Raw genomic sequence first — 19,527 nt, 5'->3', positions numbered from 1 at the left:
GTAGTCTGCTTCAAATGGCTCGTAGTAGTGAACAAGTTCCTTCCTCGTTTAGGAAGATGATTTTGATAGGGTGATAGTGAATAGTTTTATCTGTTTAAAGTGCTAAGGTTGACGTATAGAATTTATAATGATACCAATCCTGCTCAATGAATCGAGAAGCAGATTCATTATCAGATAAGTCATTTGAGCATCTTTCTAACAGATGGACCTCAAATGTCTCTCTAGCAACCTCCTTTCTCAACAGGAAATTAAGCATTTCTGCTTAGTCTTGTAAACCTTTTAGTATTCCTGAATATTTTCTTTCCAAAGTAAGTATTTGAACTAAAGGGATATTTCAAAAAAATTCTATTAGCTACTAAGTGTCTCACCGAAAAGTGACATTTAAAACTTCTTAATTTTTTTTAATTTTGAAGTTGTCTGTGTCATATGTGAAGTAATATATTTGATGATGTCATGTTTTGAATAGATAACTGACGTTTGACCCCTGACCCTGCCAGTTGAGCATTGCATTGATGTAGAAGATACATCTGAGACCTTCATATGGCTAATCTATTTTAAGTTTTTGTTGTTAATATCTATATTGGGGATTTATGCAACTGTAACATTTGGTTCAGATAGTTTTCTCCACAATCTGGCAACGGAACCTTTAAAGATCTCCATCTTACCAAAGGTAGTTCTTTTGACAGTTAGTTGCATTTATGGAGGTGGCCGGTTTTAGTAATCTAATTACTTTGAAGCATAATAGTTTCTCGAGTCCAACTGGAAACCAGTACGTGTCCTAGTTCCGAAAAAATGTTACCATACATAGTATGCTAACTTTCTCTTAAAAGTAATTATCTTTCTTCCAATCATCACTTCCTACAGTTTTCCCTATGGGGAGACAGGAAACCAGTCTAGCTTTTTTTCTCCATTTTTATGTACTTGTGAGGCAGCAGCAAAGCTCATAAGTATTGATTAGTGTATGTGGGGGCCACTTGAGAAGGATTTATAAAATAAGCCAATTTAGTTCTGCCTGAATTACTTTGTAATGACTCAATTACCTTTTATTTCTGTGCAAAAGAGATTTAAGTGAATAAATTAGCAGATCATCATTGGGGAAGTGTCACCACTAAAGGACAGTTTATAGATGTAATACACAATTGCTGTCACACCTTTAAGATTGTAATATAGACATCTGTGTATACTTTGTGGTTTAGTGAAACAGACTTCTGTCATTCAGAGGCTGACAAGGGCCCTAGAGTTACCCTGGGGAACAGCAATGTAGATGTCTCTGAAAAGGTCAACTTGACACAGGCTCTGATGATCGACCCACTGCTCTGTCTGCTTTGATAAAAATCAGATAAACTTAAGACTGTTAATTGATCTGTAGCCCACTTAAACGTTTGCCATGCATATCTTCATTGCATGTGATTAGTGTAGAAAGCAAATAAGACTCATTGCTTAAAATGTGAAATGTTGGTGATACAGAATAAAAATCAAAACAGAACTTATCTAGAAAGGGCACAGTTGAGCAGTACGTTATCTGCCTTGGTTTCGCATATGTGTCTGTGAACTAATTATCAGTGTAACTCAAAATAGCTACATATGTTCAATTGGATCATGAAAGTGTGAACTTGCACAGATGCACTTAATTTCCAGTAGGTTGAAAACAATGAATTGTAAACTAGAGAACACAATTTGATAAGACAACTCTAAGACTCAAAGTGGAGTAGATCAGCTCCTTATCAAGAATTTACACCTCCCCACAACCTAATGTCAACTAAAGTAGGCTTTACTATTGTATCTTTAATGTGTCCTGTGAGGAAATGCAGTCTGGGTCACCTTCCTCATCATGTACACCAAATATATCATTGCCTTAGTGCTGTCAAACAAAGAATGGGTAGACATGCAATGTGTGCTCAGGAAGTTACTTTTCAGATCCTTTCCTATTGCAGCATATGGAGAGGAAACAGAACCCAGTTTGAGGAGAACCCACAGAGGAAGTTAGAAGCAAGTTGCTGTTAGAATTTGGATTGCACATAACCTTCACATAAAGGAAGTGGTTAGTGGGTCATCTAATTACAGTATTTGAGGATAAACAGAAAATGTAGCCAGTGATTACTCATTTAACTTGTTAGATTTTTTTTTAAAAGTCTTATCCAATCTTCCCCACTTGCTGTATGGTATCTGTGTACCATAAATTTAGTTGGCTGCTCTGAAATTCTCAGAAGTGTTGACATAGTCCTGAATACAAACAATTGTGATGATGCTGCTGTTCAGTAATGACCTTTGGCCTTATCTAGCCAGTTAACTTGTAACCCTAGAAGTTTGGTTGCCATGCAGATCACAAAGTAGACAGGAGTATTTATTTCTTGCTGAGTATCTCTTAATATGAACTTCTGACCTTGCCGAAGAATGTCAGATATTTTCAGTCTCACTTGGCTTTAGAGCTAAGTATTGTTTACATAAAATATTTGAGCTTTGATAGAGATTGAAATATAAACCATTTTAACTGCAGCAAAAATATTTTTTCATTAGTGCTTACTTGTTCCAAATTACTGATATTCTAAATGTTAATTATTCTGACCTGGGCGAGTGGACTTTTTTAAGGGATCATCATTATTGTCATCCATTGAGTAAGATTTACATTCAAAACAATAACATTGCAAGATGTGAGAAAGAAAGAGAAACTTAAAATACACTAAAAATACAGCTTATTGAAATGTAATTTTTGCAAATCAAAGCTTTTTTGTGACATTTTATATTTCCTCCTGATCCTCAGGATTTTGATTTGCTCATACCCCTGTAACAAACCTGATTTGTATCTATCACCTATTTAATTTTTACATACCCTGTCCCACCTCTCCCCCCCCCCCCCCGCAACCACCCCAACATCTAGGAAAAATTGCCTGGCTTTCTATAATGGTATTACTCACAGCATGACCAGAATTCAATGAGGCCTGTAAAAGCAGGAAATGTGTCAGGCAAGGGGAATTAGCCAGGTGCCAAAATCTCAGGTTCCTCACATTGAATTGTGTTTATAAGATAAAATGGGCACGTTTCAGTGTCAGAGCCTCGTCATAGAGGTTTACAGCATGGAAATCGGCTCTTCGACACAACTTGTCTGTGCTGCCCAGTTCCTACCATTAAGCTAGCCCCAATTGCCCGCGTTCACCCCATATCCCTCTATACCAATCTTACCCATGTAACTGTATAAATACTTTTTAAAAGACAAAATTGTACCCTGCCCCTACTACTACCTCTGGCAGCTCATTCCAGATACTCACCACCCTCTGTGTAAAAGAAAATGCTCCTCTAGGCCCTTTTGTACCTCTCCCCTCTCACCTTAAACCTATGTCCTCTAATTTTAGACTCCCCTATCTTTGGGAAAGGATGTTCATTATCTACCTTGTCTATGTCCCTCGTTATTTTGTAGACCGCTTTCAGGTCACTTCTAAGCCTCCTATGCACCAGAGGGGAAAAGTCCCAGTTTATCCAGCCTCTCCTTATAATTCAAGCCATCAAGTCCTGCCAGTATCCTAGTAAATCTCTTCTGCACTCTTTCTAGTTTAATAATATCCTTTCTATAATTGGGTGACCATAACTGTATACAGTATTCCAAGTGTGGCCATACCAATGTCTTGTGCAACTTCAACAAAACATCCAAATTCCTGTTTTCAGTGTTCTGACCAATGAAACCAATCATGCCAAATGCCTTCTTCACCATCCTATCCACCTCTGACTCCACTTTCAAGGAGCTATGAACCTGTAACCCTAGATCTCTTTATTCTATAACTCTCCCGCATGCCTATCATTAATTAAGTCCTGTCCTGGGTCGATCTACCAAAATGCATCACCTCGTATTTATCTAAATTAAGCTCCATCTGCCATTCATCAGCCCACTGGCCCAATTGATCAAGATCCTGCTGCAATCCTAGATAACCTTCTTCGCTGTCCACTATGGCACCAATCTTGGTGTCATTTGCAAACTTACTAACCATGCCTCCTAAATTGTCATCCAAATCATTAATGTAAATGACAAAAAACAGTTAACCCAGCGCTGATCGCTGAGGCACACCGCTGGTCACAGGCCTCCATAGGTTGAAAAACAACCCTCTGTCTTCTCTCATCAAGCCAATTTTGCATCCAATTGGCTACCTCACCTTGGATTTGTGAGATTTAACCTCATGCAACAACCTACTATGCAGTACTTTGTCAAAGGCCTTGCCAAAGTCCATGTAGACAATGTCGACTGCACTGTCCTCATCTATCTTCTTCGTTACCCCTTCAAAAAACTCAGTCAAATTTGTAAGTCATGATTTTCTACTTTTAAAGCCATGCTGACTGTCCTTAATCAGTCCTTGCCTCTCTAAATGCCTGTAGATCCTGTCTCTCAGAATACCTTCTAACAACTTACCCTCTACAGACATTAGGCTCACCGATCTGTAGTTGGTAGGCTTTTCCATTCAGGCATCCGTAAACATTTGCTACCCTCCAATCTTCAGGCACCTCACCTGTGGCTGTCAATGATTCAAATATGATGATGAGGACCTATTTACCATTTATTTTAATCAAGTTGATCGAAAGGTCAAGGGAAAGGGAAGCGGGTGAAGGATCATGAAAGAAGATTTCAGAATGATAGCTGATCAAGGTGAGAGTGGGTAGGTTGAGGGTGAGAGATGGAAGATTAAGAATCTGTGTTAAGATTGACAGTTTGGATGCTTCTGGTTGAGTATCTGAAGGAGAAGAGCAATGCGAGGGTCAAAGGAGATGTGACAAAATTCCAGGCTGACAAAGGGAGGGTGGAAATGGATGGGCTCCAGCTGCAGAGTGACTGTTAGTTTCCATTGACGTGGCAACTCAGAAACTGCTATCTTAAGAACATAAGAACATAAGAAATAGGAGCAGGAGTAGGCCATCTGGCCCTTCGAGCCTGCCCCGCCATTCAATAAGATCATGGCTGATCTGTCGTGGCTCAGTTCCACATTCCCGCCCTCTCCCCAGAACCCTTAATCCCCTCTCTTATCACAAACCCATCAACCCGTGTCTTAAAAATATTTAGCGAGGTAGCCTCCACCACTTCAATGGGCAGAGAATTCCAGAGATTCACCACCCTTTGAGTGAAGAAGTTCTTCCTCAACTCCGTTCTAAACTGCCCCCCCCCTTTATCTTGAGGCTGTGCCCCCTGATTGGATATGCTGGCGTTGGACTGGGGTAAACACAGTAAAAAGTCTGACAACACCAGGTTTTAGTCCAACCGATTTGTTTGATAGTAAACTCACTAGCTTTCGAGGGGTTTCCTTCTTCTTTGGGTGAATGGAGGGTTCTGGCCTCAGACAGAGCATATAAAGCACAGACAGTTTACAGATTACTGATTAGAATGCAAATCTTTACACCTAACCTACTGTTCAAGTCCTAATGTGGCTGACAATGTGTGTGGAAGGAGCACTGATCACAGGTTAAAGAGATGTGTATTGTCTCCAGACAGTACAGTAAGTGAGGTTTTGCAAACCCAGGCAAGTCATGGGGGTTACAGATAGTGCGACATGAGGGTTTGCAAAACCTCACTTACTGTACTGTCTGGAGACAATACACATTTCTTTAACCTGTGATCAGTGCTCCTTCCACACACATTGTCAGCCACTTTAGGACTTGAACAGCAGGTTAGGTGTAAAGATTTGCATTCTAATCAGTAATCTGTAAACTGTCTGTGCTTTATATGCTCTGTCTGAGGCCAGAACCCTCCATTCACCCGAAGAAGAGGGAAACCCCTCGAAAGCTAGTGAGTTTACTATCAAATAAATCGGTTGGACTAAAACCTGGTGTTGTCAGACTTTTTACTATCTTGCAGTAGATCGGATGCTGTCAGGAAATCTTACCTTGCAGGAGATCCTGTTAGTTAATTACATAACTGTTTAGAACTGGTTCCCTAGCCAGCAATGGCTGTATCATCTCACTGGAATCTGAGTTAGTATAAATGCGGGAAGTTTAGCACACACACATAGTAAGTCACTCAAAGGGGGAGACTGGAGACTGAATGCAACGCAACTGAGTGCTTGGATCAGGAATTTGGTGCAACGAGGGAGGAGTTTTTCTGGCCTTTTATAAAATAGAGGGAACTGGAGACAACAAGACCGAAGAGCTGAAGCCTGGAGGCTTTACTGAGTTGAGCAGACTGATAATCATTGAGTTTTAAGTTCTTCCTCCCCTCTAAACTGGGGCAATAATTTAAATGGGTACTGGGAGGTATTAGTATCGTATCAAATTTATAGCATGAATAGTTAAATTCCAATATATAACTATGGATAATCAATGAACGATACTCTAAACTTGAGCCCTAATTAGTTAAAACAAACAGAAATGGCAGGGCAGGTGATTTTTTTCAACTGCAGCATGAGAGCTAGTAGGGGATACCTCTTAATCACAGTAACCACATCTACAGTTTCTGTAACTCAAGGAACTTTGGCTCCAAGTTGATGAGCTGGAGTCTGTGTTTCAGACATTGCAATGCATCATTAGAGGGAAAAAATTACTTGGACTCTTAGTGGCAGGAAGCAGTCACACCCATTAGGCTAGGTACTTCAGATTTGGTCTGTGGTCAGAAACAGAAGGATGTAACTAAGAGAGGCAGGTGTGGAAATCCAAAATGTAACAATGGAGGACTCTCAACCTTCTGCAATTGTCCTGCTGGTTCATGCTTCTTGCAGCTTGTGTGGATGAGAGCAGGAATTGCATGGAGGATAATCAAACTGACTATAGTATTGTGAGTAAGAAGTCTCACAATACCAGGTTAAAGTCCAATAGGTTTATTTGATAGCACAAGCTTTCGGAGTGTTGCTCCTTCTTCAGGTAAAGGAGGAATTGTGCAACAAACAGGGCATGTTATAGACACAAACTCAATTTACAAGATAATGGTTGGAATGCAAGTCGGGCGGCACGGTAGCACTGCAGCTTCACAGCTCCAGGGACCTGGGTTCGGTTCCTGGCTTGGGTCACTGTGTGGAGTTTGCACGTTCTCCTCATGTCTATGTGGGTTTCCTCCGGGTGCTCTGGTTTCCTCCCATAGATGTGTGGGTTAGGTTGATTGGCCATGCTAAAATTGCCCCTTAGTGACCTGAGATGCGTAGGTTAGAGGGATTAGTGGGTAAATGGGTAGGGCCTGGGTGGGATTGTGGTCAGTGCAAACTCAATGGGCCAGATGGCCTCTTTCTGCACAGTAGGGTTTCTATGATTCTTTACAGGTAATCAAGCCTTAAAGGTACAGACAATGTGAGTGGAGAGAGGGTTAAGCACAGGTTGGAGAGGTATGTATTGTCTCCAGCCAGGACACTTAGCGAAATTTTGCAAGTCGTGAGGGTTACAGATAGTGTGACGTGAACCCAAGATCCCGGTTGAGGCTGTCCTTGTGTGCGGAACTTGGCTGTCAGTTTCTGTTCAGTGATTCTGCGTTATTGTGTGTCGTGAAAGCCACCTTGGAGAACACTTACCCAAAGATCAGAGGTTGAATGCCCGTGACTGCTGAAGTGTTCCCCGATAGGAAGAGAACACTCCTGCCTGGTGATTGTCGAGCGGTGTTCATTCATCCGTTGTCATAGTGTCTCTGTGGTCCCCCCAATGTACCGTGCCTCGGGACATCCTTTCCTGCAGCGTATCAGGTACACAACGTTGGCCAAGTCACAAGAATATGTACCTGGTGGATGGTGTTCACGTGTGAGCTGATAGCATCTGTGTCGATAATCTGGCATGCCTTGCAGAGGTTGCATGGCAAGGTTGTGTGGTGTTATGGTCACTGTTCTCCTGAAGACTGGTAGATTGCTGTGGACAGTGGCCTGTTTGAGGTTGTGCGGTTGTTTGAAGGCAAGATGTGGGGATGGCTTTGGCGAGATGTTCGGCTTCAACCGAGCCAAACATTTTGAAGGTGCTGGAGAAGATGTCATAGCTTCTCCACTCTGGGGAAGTACGGGACGACAAAGCGTACTCTGTTGGCCGTGTCCCGTGTGAGCAGAAACTGATAGCCAAATTCCGCACACATGATGACAGCCTCAACCGGGATCTTGGGTTCATGTCACACTATCTGTAACCCCCATGATTTGTCTAGGCTTGCAGAATCTCACTAACTGTGCAGTACACACCTCTTTAACCTGTAAATGTAGTGTATTTGAATTTCCACTGACATTGTCTGTACTTTTAAGACATGATTACCTGTAAAGACTCGCATTACAACCATTATCTTGTAAATTGAGTTTGTGTCTATATATGCCCTATTTGTGACCACAATTCCTCACTCACCTGAAGGAGTGACACTCCGAAAGCTTGTGTTACCAAATAAACCCGTTGGACTTTAACCTGGTGTTGAGAGACTTATTATTGTGCCCACTCCAATCCAATGCCGGCATCTCCACATTATAGTATTGTGATCCAGGGGGCCATTTGATGGAGTGGGGGGCGGTATCATCTCATGGGCACAAAGGAATATAGTTGTAATAGGGGACAGTACAGTTAGGAGGATAGAGACAGTTCCCTGTAGCTGAGAGTTACAAGTATTTCATATCTATCTTCACAATAGAAGACACAAAACACATCCCAAGCATAGTAGAAAAACAGAGGGCAAAATGAAGAGAGGGACCTGAAACAATCATGACCATGAGGGAAAATGTAGTAAGAAAAATAAAGTCCCTAGGACCCTGATGGCTTGAATCTTAGAGCCTTAAAAGAAGTTGCTACAGAGATTGTAGATGCATTGTTTGTAATCTTCCAAAATTCCCTTGATTCTGGAAAAATCCCAGTGGATTATAAAGCTGCAAATGTAAGACCACTTTTCAAGAAAGGAGGGAGAGAGAAAGTGAAAAACTATAGACCTGTCAGTCTAATGTTAATCATTGGGAAAATGCTAGCAACTATTATTAAGGAGGTAATAGCGGGACATTTAGAAAGCCATTATACAATCAAGCTGACTCAGTGAAGGGGAAATTATGTTTGACAAATTTGTTAAGAGTATTCTGACATTGCAATAAAGGATATTCTTTGAACTGGATAAAAAAAAACCAGTAAATGTAGCGTATTTGAATTTCCAAAAGGCGTTCAGATAATTTGGGGGTGTCATATTAAAGAGGATTGTCTAACTAATAGGAAATAGAGCCAGGATTAATGGGTCATTTTCAGGTTGACAAACTTTAACTCATGTAATGTCACAGGGATCAGTGCTGATGCCTCCACTATTTATGATCTATATTATTGACCTGGATGAAGGGACCAACTGCATTTTAGCAAAATTTGTTGCTGATCCAAAAAAAGGTAGAAAATCAAGCTGTGAAGATGCAAAGAGCCTGCAAAACAAAATAGGTTAAGTGAGTGGCAAAACGTTGGCAGACAGAGTACAATGTGGGAAAATGTGACGTTTCCACTCTGACGGGAAGAATAGAATAGCAGAATATAATTTAAATAGACAGAATCTGCAGATTGTTGTGATCTGGGTGTCCTTGAATCACAAAAAGTTAGTTTGCAGGTAAAGCAAGTAATTAGGAAGGCAAATGGAATTTTGACTTTATTGTAAGGGGAATTGAGTATAAACGTAAGGAAGTCTTGCTACAACTGTCCAGGGAATTGATGAGACTGCACCTGGAGCAGTGGGTCCAGTTTTGATTGTCTTACTTAAGGAAAGATAGACTGATATTGGAAGCAGTTCAGAGAGGTAATACTCGTTAAAGTTTAGAAGAATGAGAGGTGATATTATTGAAACATTTAGGATTCTGAGGACATGCTAGGATAGATGCAAAAAGGATGTTGCCTCTCATTGGGGAATCTAGAACTAGAGGGCAGAGTTTAAAAATATGGAGGCTCCCATTTAAGGTGAAGATGAGGAAAATTCACCTTTCACAGGATCATTGGTCTTTTGAATTCTCTTCTACAGAGGACAGTGGATGCTAGGTCATTAAATACATTTGAGACTGAATTAGCCAGAGTTTTGATTGACAAGGGGGGGGGGGGGTATCCATGGTTATGGGGTACAAGGAGGAAAGTTGAGTTTAAGCCCATGATCAGATCTGCAGTGATCTCAAATGATTATTCATTTGATGGGCTGAATGGCTTACACCTGCTCCTATTTCTCATGATCTTGGTGACTCTATAGGTCTGAATCTTTGAGCCCTGGCCTAAAGGGGAACATCTGTAAAGTGCAGAGCCTTCACCCTCCATTTCACCTACCAGATGCTGTGTAGTCACTGGAAGAGGGGATGATAAGTGGTCGCTCAAGCTGGGAGTGCCTTGAAAGGACATCCCCAGGGTGGTTATTTGTCACTCACCTCCCTCTCATTAGGCAGCAGTCTCCCATGTATTCCTGAGAAGAAGGGGCAACTTGAAGGAAGTTCCCTTTTGCCTCTCCAGTGCTGTACTGAGCCCAGGACCAGAATGATGGAATGCAGGTCCTCGCACATATAGGCCATATAATCGCCATGGCTCTCCATTGGCAGTTGCTAACCTCTCCATGGAATTCATGTTCTCCAGGCTGGAGCCATGGCAGAAGTCACAACATAGATGGACCTGCATAAACATTGACACCTCAGCCAAACTGCGTCTGTATCTCCAGTAAAATTATTGAAACCAACAACGGAGGCTTGTCATCAGCCTGATTCCCAACAGTTCTCCCACTATCAGGGACTTAAGCAGACATAGCCCCTTCAGCTGTTGGACATCCCTATAAAGTAACCAGCATGTACCCCAGTTGCCTCATGAACACTCAGAAACTTCAAATACAACTGTGCTGATGAGGGAGGGGCAAATGATGCTGCATCCTCTGGTTGATCTTCACCGGAGGGGGGGGGGTTGATGGTTGGCACTATTAGTTTTTGGCCTCCTTAGGCTGTGGTGGAGACCTGAAATGGAGAAGAACAATAGAGACTGAGCTGTTCCTGAAAGTCTTTCAGGAAATCACAGTTGCACTATTATGCTGATTCTCAACACCTGCTTGGAGATATTCTCACCCCAGCTTTCTCCAAGGCCTCCTGCTCCAAAGACTTAGTGACTCTTAGCTTGGCCACCCTTCCTCTTTTGGCCCTCTCTTCATTATTGAATGTCTCCTTATACTGGATCCCAAACTGGAGATTTATGAGCATATGAAGAGACACAATCGCATGTCCCTATGTTTTCCAAGCCATGTCCTAACTGGTACTTATCACCTTATCGTGCATAACTGTCACGTGATCTTGCCTTTGGTCACGTGGCGTCGATAATGTACATAGATTTCCCAGGCTGGCTTCTTTTGCCTTGAAATCTATTTCCTCAAAATTCCTTGGTTTGATACCTTCATGAATGACTCTTTATTGCAACACCACATTGCCAATTACCACGATCATCGGTGGACCCCATGGCTGCTCACCTTCTCCAAAATCTCTATCCAGGTTGCTTCGCTCAAGCGGGAGGATCTCCTATTGTTATCCCTAGAGAAGAGAATGTCCCACCTTTTCTGGATGTGTCTGCAGGAGATCTTGCAGGAAGACATCGCTGAACCTTGGGATCATCTTATTGAATGAGGGGGTGATAAGGATTCAAAAGGATGACAAGATAGAAAGTGGGAGTGGTAGGGGTCCAGAAACATAAATTGATAGATCAACAGAGCCTGGGGGTCAACTGATGGAGGTTGTCAAGTAGGGATAGAAGCTGCGAGTTGACAAAAAATGTTAAGGTTGGGCCTGCAGGTGGATGAGTTCCCCCTATCTACAGAGACTGGGTGCTTAGAGGAAGGCCTTTTATGGCCCATCACGACTTCGGCATAATTGAGCTGATGGTGGGGGTGGACACTTCCTACCAGCTCTCATGACACGATTGCACATCGGACACATGACTGCTGCACGCGCTTACAATTTGCTTTGCACTTGTGTGGTGGCTCCTGATATGTGAGTAGAGCTTCCAGTCCTGCCATCGGGAGTTGCATGCTCATTAAATTCTGCCCAATGTGTGGCAAATCACAGACGTGAATGCCATTTCTCACCATTCAGGAAAGTTGTTGTGCCACCGTGCAAATGTACATGAAACACATCATTAACCTTTATCCCACCAGAGTATAGCTATTTACCAGAACATTAAACACATCTGGGATACAGACAGGTCTATCCTTACCTGCATATCTAAGTTTTAAAAGCTGACCCCTAGTATTTATTCAATGAAAACCAAATTCATGTTGGACATTAGCATAAAATGATAGTGATTTGGAGCAATGAAAGTCATTATAAAAGTGAATTAGGCTGAGTACAATTTGTCCAAGACAAATTTATATCAAAGTTAAATTTGAAACAACCTCCAAAATCAACAGGAGGGTGACAAGGGGGTAAAAGACTTGTTAAAATGCATTTTGTTTTTAGGAAAATAGATACATAAAAGATAGGTAGAAAACACTAACATTTTAGTAAGAGGTATGGAAAACAAATGAGGCAGAAAAGATTATGTTCAAAGTGCTCATTATAATAGTGTAGGATTAATGTTACAGTAATGGATCTCATCCTCAGATTTGAGTGGTTTTATTTCTGTAACATTTTTTTCTTTAAGTATCATAGTATATGGACTGTAAACTTACAAACAAGTCACCATGGAGAAACCAGACTGTTTTTAATTTTTTTCTGAATGTAAAAATGTTAATTTCAGATTGTATTTAAACCAAGAACAGATTATATGTATTTGTTCTAATGAATACCAAACGATCAGTTAATCTACACCAAAATTTCAGCTAGCCTTCTTAAATATTCATTTGTTCAGACACTATATATTCATTAATATTCAGCATACACAATATCAAATTGAACTGAGGCAGAATTTGATCTCCAGTGCATTTGGGCGATATCAGTTTACAGTGGCAGACCATTTGGAGCTACAGCAATACTTGTCATTTTAGACTGTCTGCACCAGTCTGATTCAAATTCCGTGAGCTTTGTTTTCCGTCCTCATTCATGACTGGGATTTCCCCATGTATTCACTGAAAGTGAATGGAGTTTTGGCTGGAACATCAAATATTCAGTTCTTGCTTGCAAAGGGTCCTGCCAATGGTCAAGACTGAAAAATCCCATCCCATTAGTTGGTTGACTTTATTTTTTAAATTAGATGGGTAATGGATATTTTTAATCTGATCGGATATGTAAGTATGATGTGGATTATATTAAAATCCAAATTATCAATAATGAGCATGTGTGAAAATCCAAAATATACCTTGCTTGAATGCTGATTGTTAATAACGAGAGGAAGAACATTGAGGTCATGTGTTATGAACTAAGCTCACTAATTGTGAGATGTGCACAAATAACTTATTGTGCTTAAGTGTATCATTTTGACATATGTCACAATTATACGAACAGAGACCATGGGCCTGATTCTCCTATCACAATGTGTCAGTTTTTAGCCACGTCGGGTTGGGAGATGCACATGTCGGCCATTTCACTGGATTCGCACACGCGTTCCCGGTGCATAAGCGTCTCCCACAGCCGGAGAGCAGGCACAGTCAAGACCAGTGGAAAGTGATTTCAATCTGTTTTTAATATTATTTAAGTATCACTATCAGGCCCAGGACTGAAGTCTCCAGGCCCGATAGCATCTCCCACCCCGCCAGGTATATTTCACTCCGACAAGGTTTAGAGTTTCAGGGAACGAATGGGAAACCCCACTGGAGTGAGGGGGGTGGGGGGGGGGGGGGGCTCCCCCCTAGGGATCTAGAGACGGGAGGTTGTGCCCCCTGGGTGTGCCAGCCTGTGCTCCCTGGCACTGCCGAAGGGGCAAAATGCCCATGCCTGGGGGCACATTGGCCCTGCCTACTGGGCATTGGGCAGGGCCAATGGGTGGGGCTAGGGGTAGAGGCTAGTGTGGGCAAGGCCTGGGTTAGTGCCAAGGGGCAGGGCCTATTGTGGGCAGGGCCTTAGGGAGTGATCGGTGGGGGTGGGGAGTCCAGCTGCTACTCTGCAGACAGGATTGGCCTGGGCTGGGGGGGTGGTCTGCCTCCTGTTGGGGAGGGCGGGTCTACCTCCCGTTGGGGATCGTCACTCGGAGGGGGGGGGGGTCATCACTGCCAAGGGGGGGTGTCATTGAGGAGGGTGGGGATGGGGGGGATCGTCACTGCCGGGGGGAGGGATCGTTGGGGAGGGCGGAGATGGAGGGGAGGTCGTCACTGATGGGGTGGGGTGTTGTTGAGACGGGCAGTGCTCTGGGATAGGAGACAGGGAGTGGGGGGGAGTTGGGGCTAGCTTGTGTGGGCCACGATCAGGTCGTGGGGGTGTTGCGCTGGACAGCATTGCGGGGATTCCTAGGCTGGCCAGCAATTGAGCTGGCCAGCCAAGTGCAATCTGACCGTTCGGGGACACTGTGCATGTCCAGAATTCGGGTACTGTCAGACTCCAGCGTGAATAGGCCCTGTCCCCCAAGCTTTTATTGGGATTCCCAATTGTGGCCACTGCAGTGCACAATTGTGGGAGATTCTAGTCTGAACTTCTATTGAAAAAACAATCGTGAATTACACCATTTTTTCCATCAATTGAGCTCTTCAAATTTTTTTTGGGAGTATCGCCCCCTATGTTAGGGGTTGTGAGCTCACCTGTCAAAGTTAATCAAACGCACCACAATTAGTGTTTGTTTAATTAACAAGGTTACATGATAGCCTAGAAAGTACATAACTTCACTTGCAGGTTATTGCAAATAACTTGTTCCAAGTGATATTAAGCTTCAAGCTTTTGGGCCTGTATTAATTGCGCTGTAAAAGAATGTGATCAGTAACCCAGTCATCAGTCAGTCGATTGCTGGACAGTTCGAGAATGACTATAGAACCATGGAAATGTTAAAATGCAGAAGGAGGCCTTTCAACCCATGAAGTCCATGCAGGCCAAAACGAGAAAAAAGAAACTAACTGTTTTAATCCCACTTTACAGCACATGGGGCGGCATGGTAGCACAGTGGTTAACACTGCTGCTTCACAGTGCCGGGGACCCAGGTTCAATTCCTGGCTTGGGTCACTGTCTATGTGGAGTTTGCATGTTCTCCCTGAGTCTGCATGGGTTTCCTCCGGATGCTCCGGTTTCCTCCCATAGTCTGAAAGACGTGCCGGTTAGGTGCATTGACCCGAACAGGTGCCGGACCATGGTGACTAGGGGAATTTCACAGTAACTTCATTGCAGTGTTAGTGTAAGCCTTACTTGTGACTAATAAATAAACTTTACTTTTGGTCTAGTTATAGCATTTTTAATGCAGATCCAGATGCCTTTCAAATGAGCATTTTAGTCTCAACCGCCAATTTGGGCAGTTAATTTCAGACATGCCCTCGGTGAAAAAGTTTTTCCTCATGTCCCTTCCAATCCTTCTATTAATCACCTTAAATTTAAGCTCTCGGTATTTGACCCCTCAGGTAGGGGAAACAAGGTTTCCGTTCACTCTATTTAGGCCCTCATGATTTTGTGCAACTCAGTTAGATCACCCCTTAGCTTCCTCTGTTCTAAGGAAAAGAACCATAGCCTCTCCAGTCTCTCCTCTCAGCATCACTTTTCAATCCCTGGCAACACTCTTGTTCATCTCCTCTGTGTTCTATGTCCTTCATACAATATGTGACCAGTACTGAACACAAAATTCCATCTGTGGCCCATCCCAGCATTTTATACTGTTCTATCATTACATCTCTGCTTTTGTATTCAATACATCGCCCAATAAAGAAAAGCATATGGAATCCTTTTTTGACCACCCTGTCCATTTGTCCTGCCACCTTCAAGGATCTGTGGACATGCACCCCAAGCTCTCTCACTTCCTCAACTCCTCTCAGTATATTTTGTTGAGTATTCCCTTGCTTTGGTTGCCCTGTCCAAATGCATTATCTCTCACTTTTTCAGATTGAATTCCATTTGTCACTTCTCTCCCCACTCAACCAAACTGACATAATTCTGGAATTGCCAGCTATCTTCTTCGCTATCAACTACATGGCCAATTTTTATGTCATCTGCAAATTTCCCAATCTTACTACCCAAGTTAAGTTTAACTTAATATATACAACAAACAGCAAGGGCCTCAAAACTGAGTCCTGTGGAATACCACTGGAAATTGTTTTCCATTCTCAAAAACATTCATTGACCATTACCTTTTGCTTCCTGTCACTGAGCCAATTTTGGATCCAACCTGCCACCTTCCTCCATATCCAATGAAGCCTCTCTTTTCAGATTAGTTTGCCATGTGGGATCTTGTCAAAATGTCTTACTGAAAACCATGTAGATAATATCCACTGCACTACCCTCATCAGTCCTTCTTGTTACTGCCTCAAAACATTCTATGTAATAAGATATGATCTTCCCCCAGAAAAACCATGCTGACTCAACCTGATCAATCTGTGTCTTTCCAAGTGACAATTTATCCTGCCTTTCAGAATGATTTCTATTTATTTGCTCACCGCAAAATCAGACTGTCTGGCTTATTGTTTTCTAGTCTATCTCTTGCACTAATTTAGTAATTATACAACATTCATGGACATCCAACCCTCTGGGAACCTGCTTGTCTCCAGTGAGGATTGGAAAACAATCTTCAGAACATCCACTGTTTCCTCCTGGGCTTCCTTCAACAGCCTGGGATACAATCCATCTGTCCCTGGTGACTTATCCACCTTCAAGGATACCAGTCCCTCCAGTACTTCCTCACTCACTTTACCCATTGTATCAAATATTTCACACTCCTCTTTAACTATGATGTTATAATGTCTGCATCATTCTTCTCCTCACTGAGAACCTTGCCCAGACCACTAAATCAACCACAAGTTACATAGGCTCCATGTTTTCTCCAGTTATTCTCTTGCTCTTAATGTATTGACAAAGATTTTCTTTGATTTTATCTGCCAATATTTTTTCACATTCTCTCTCTGCTTTTCTAATTTCCATTTTTACTTCACCCTAGTACTTTCTTAAGTCTTTTGTGACTGTCATGTGCTTTCTTTTTCCATTTTTCCTTGGCTTATATACATTTGGATAACTGGAGGTCTGTAGATTTGGCAGTATTATCATTTTTCATCGTGGAGACATGACTACATTATGCCTTTAAAATTTTGCCTTTAACTCCCACCAATTTGATAGCTTTTCCTTCTAATTGTGTCCAGTCCACTCCTGCCAACTTATCTCTCAGCTTTGTAAAATTTGTCTTCCCCCAATTTATAACATTTACTCCTTAATTATCTTTCTCCTTTTTCATTATGTTACTACTCCTTTTTCATTATGTTACTAAGTCATCTATATTATGATCATGATTTCTAAAACAGTCACCCACTACTATTTTACCTACTTGTCTGGCTTCACTTCCCAAGATTAAATCTAGAATTGCACTCCCGTCATTGGGCTTGTTACATATTGGCTAAAAAAGTTCTCTTGAATACAGTTGAAGAATTTTATGTTGTTAAGTGCAGTTCAAAATTATGTCAGCCAATGTGAAATAAGTGAATGTCTGACTGTACCTGATGTCTTATTGTGATGGTATTGTCCAACTGTGCTTCAAGTGTCTATGCATTCATAAAAGTGCAGTTTCTTAAACAGGGAGGGCATGTACCACACTAATAATCAACATTTTACTAATTAAATAATTTAATGAGGTGGGTTAACTAAATAAACTAATTGGCGAAGAGCCTTGGCAGATATAAATAATATCCAAAGCAATGTTTAAGTAGGAATATTTTAATATTAAAAATGAAGCTTACTACCGCTGCCCCAATCTCTGTGAAGCTGGGCTTGTTATCCCTCACAATTACGACGCAAAACATGCCTCCCCACCCCCTTCAAATAAATAGCTAAGTAAAATCTCGTCATAAATCCTGCCTGCTATAGAGACAAACACGCCAGTTTTCTGACTGCACCTGACTTTTTGCCATTTTTTTGGAAAATTTCAACCACTGAGTGAATGTAAAAAGACATGAATGTTGCAAAATCCTCATGCATGCCTGTGTGTGTATGTTTTCCAAATTCAGGGGTTGAGATAAATATGTTCCAAAAACAAGGGTGGGCATAGAGTGGGGACATCAGGCCTCTATAAACTGACCGTGCTCTTGTTACAATATTGAACTATAACAATACAAAAATATAAATTTTGATAGTAAATTTTCTTGAGATTCTCCAATTCATCTGCCATAACTTTGGTGGAAAGCCATCAAAAAACTGCAAAAATGTATTGATGTTCTCTGAGATGGCTTTTTGCACCTGTTCTGAATTTATGACAGATGAGTATGAAAATGCACCCCTTGCTATTGTCTCACAGTGTATTAACATACGTGGATGAAAAATTTTGATTCCTAAATACAGTATTCCTCATTTGGAACAAAAGGTCAACAACAGCTCAATTAGCATCCCAGCCAACATCTTCCACAACTTGAAAAATGAAGGTGGCACTTTAAGACTTTGATGTTTAAAAACTCCAGATGGGGTCACTTTCTTTTCACTGAGCAAAATGTTGGATGTTCAATACCTAAAATTTCCAGTATGGTAGATTGGTCAAGACTTTCCGTTAGCAAGCACCATATTTTCTCCTTTGTGCCCTAAATTCTGTGACTCTTTGACTTTTGGATCTATTTGGGACAAATAGGATGGCCAACTCCTGTTTCTTTAAAATTCTTTTTCTCTTATCTCCCTACCTACTCTTCCCCACCCTTCTCTCTGCCCCAATCCACACATAACATTTGCCTTTGGTAGTGGTGGATATAAGCAAACAAATTGCAATGGGATGCAAATCAAAGAAATATGTTTTCTAAGTTATTTCCTGTAATCCTCAGTGCTCTTGGAACACAGGATGCAACTTCTCGCCATTGTAGTGGGGGCTCTGATAATGTTTTAGACAAAAGGGCCCATGGAGACACTGAGTATCCCCATGTGTAGATTATGGAGGAATTATTGTTGTATGCATTATAAAGGCTGTCTGCTTCTCTGCCTTAATCGTATCAATAAAAAATAGTTGATGTACAAGTTAAACCTTTCATAAACTTTAAGCCATGGTTAATTTTAAGAGTGGTCCAAAATTGCAAATATTTCTAATCATTTAAAAAATTATAATTTAGACTTTTTGTGTAGATTACTATATGAAGGGTTGTTCCTTACAAGCTCTGGGATAGTGTATCTGCGTGCATCCTAAAAATGCACTCGGAGAACTACCCAGGTAAAGATTGCAGTGATAAAAGCAAAATACTGCCAATGCTGGAATCTGAAACAAAAACAGAAAATGCTGGGAAATCTCAGCAGGTCTGACAGCATGTGTGGAGAGAGAATAGAGCCAATGTTTCATGTCTGGATTACCCTTTGCCAGAGATTGCACAGTATTTGACCAGGAATATGAATGTCTGTTGGGCCCTGCACTGGGAACCATCCAATAATGCAACTTGAATCACAAACTCTGGATGTTCTAACTGTCAGTAGTTACCTGTAAAAGATTAAATGGATTAAAACTACTTTTAGCTTCTGGGTAACTATAACATGGACACACTTTCCTCCCCACAAATAGGATTCCTCTCACAGGACCCACACCCGGTCCCCCATGCTGAGAGCCACCAACCCCTCTCTGACTACCCTACTCCCAGTT

The 19,527-nt window shown here is 41.7% G+C and overlaps 1 protein-coding gene across 2 annotated transcripts in view; it reads left to right on the top strand.

Annotated features, from left to right (window-relative positions):
* The window catches only part of skap2 (src kinase associated phosphoprotein 2), a 298,277-nt gene that overhangs the window by 213,254 nt on the left and 65,496 nt on the right, over positions 1–19,527 (top strand). The gene's annotated exons all lie outside the window — the stretch shown is intronic.

The sequence above is a fragment of the Carcharhinus amblyrhynchos genome, chromosome 2, assembly GCF_965287045.1.
Source record: "Carcharhinus amblyrhynchos chromosome 2, sCarAmb.v2.hapA, whole genome shotgun sequence".
Taxonomy (NCBI): domain Eukaryota; kingdom Metazoa; phylum Chordata; class Chondrichthyes; order Carcharhiniformes; family Carcharhinidae; genus Carcharhinus; species Carcharhinus amblyrhynchos.
This window is presented reverse-complemented; position numbering and strand designations above follow the sequence as displayed.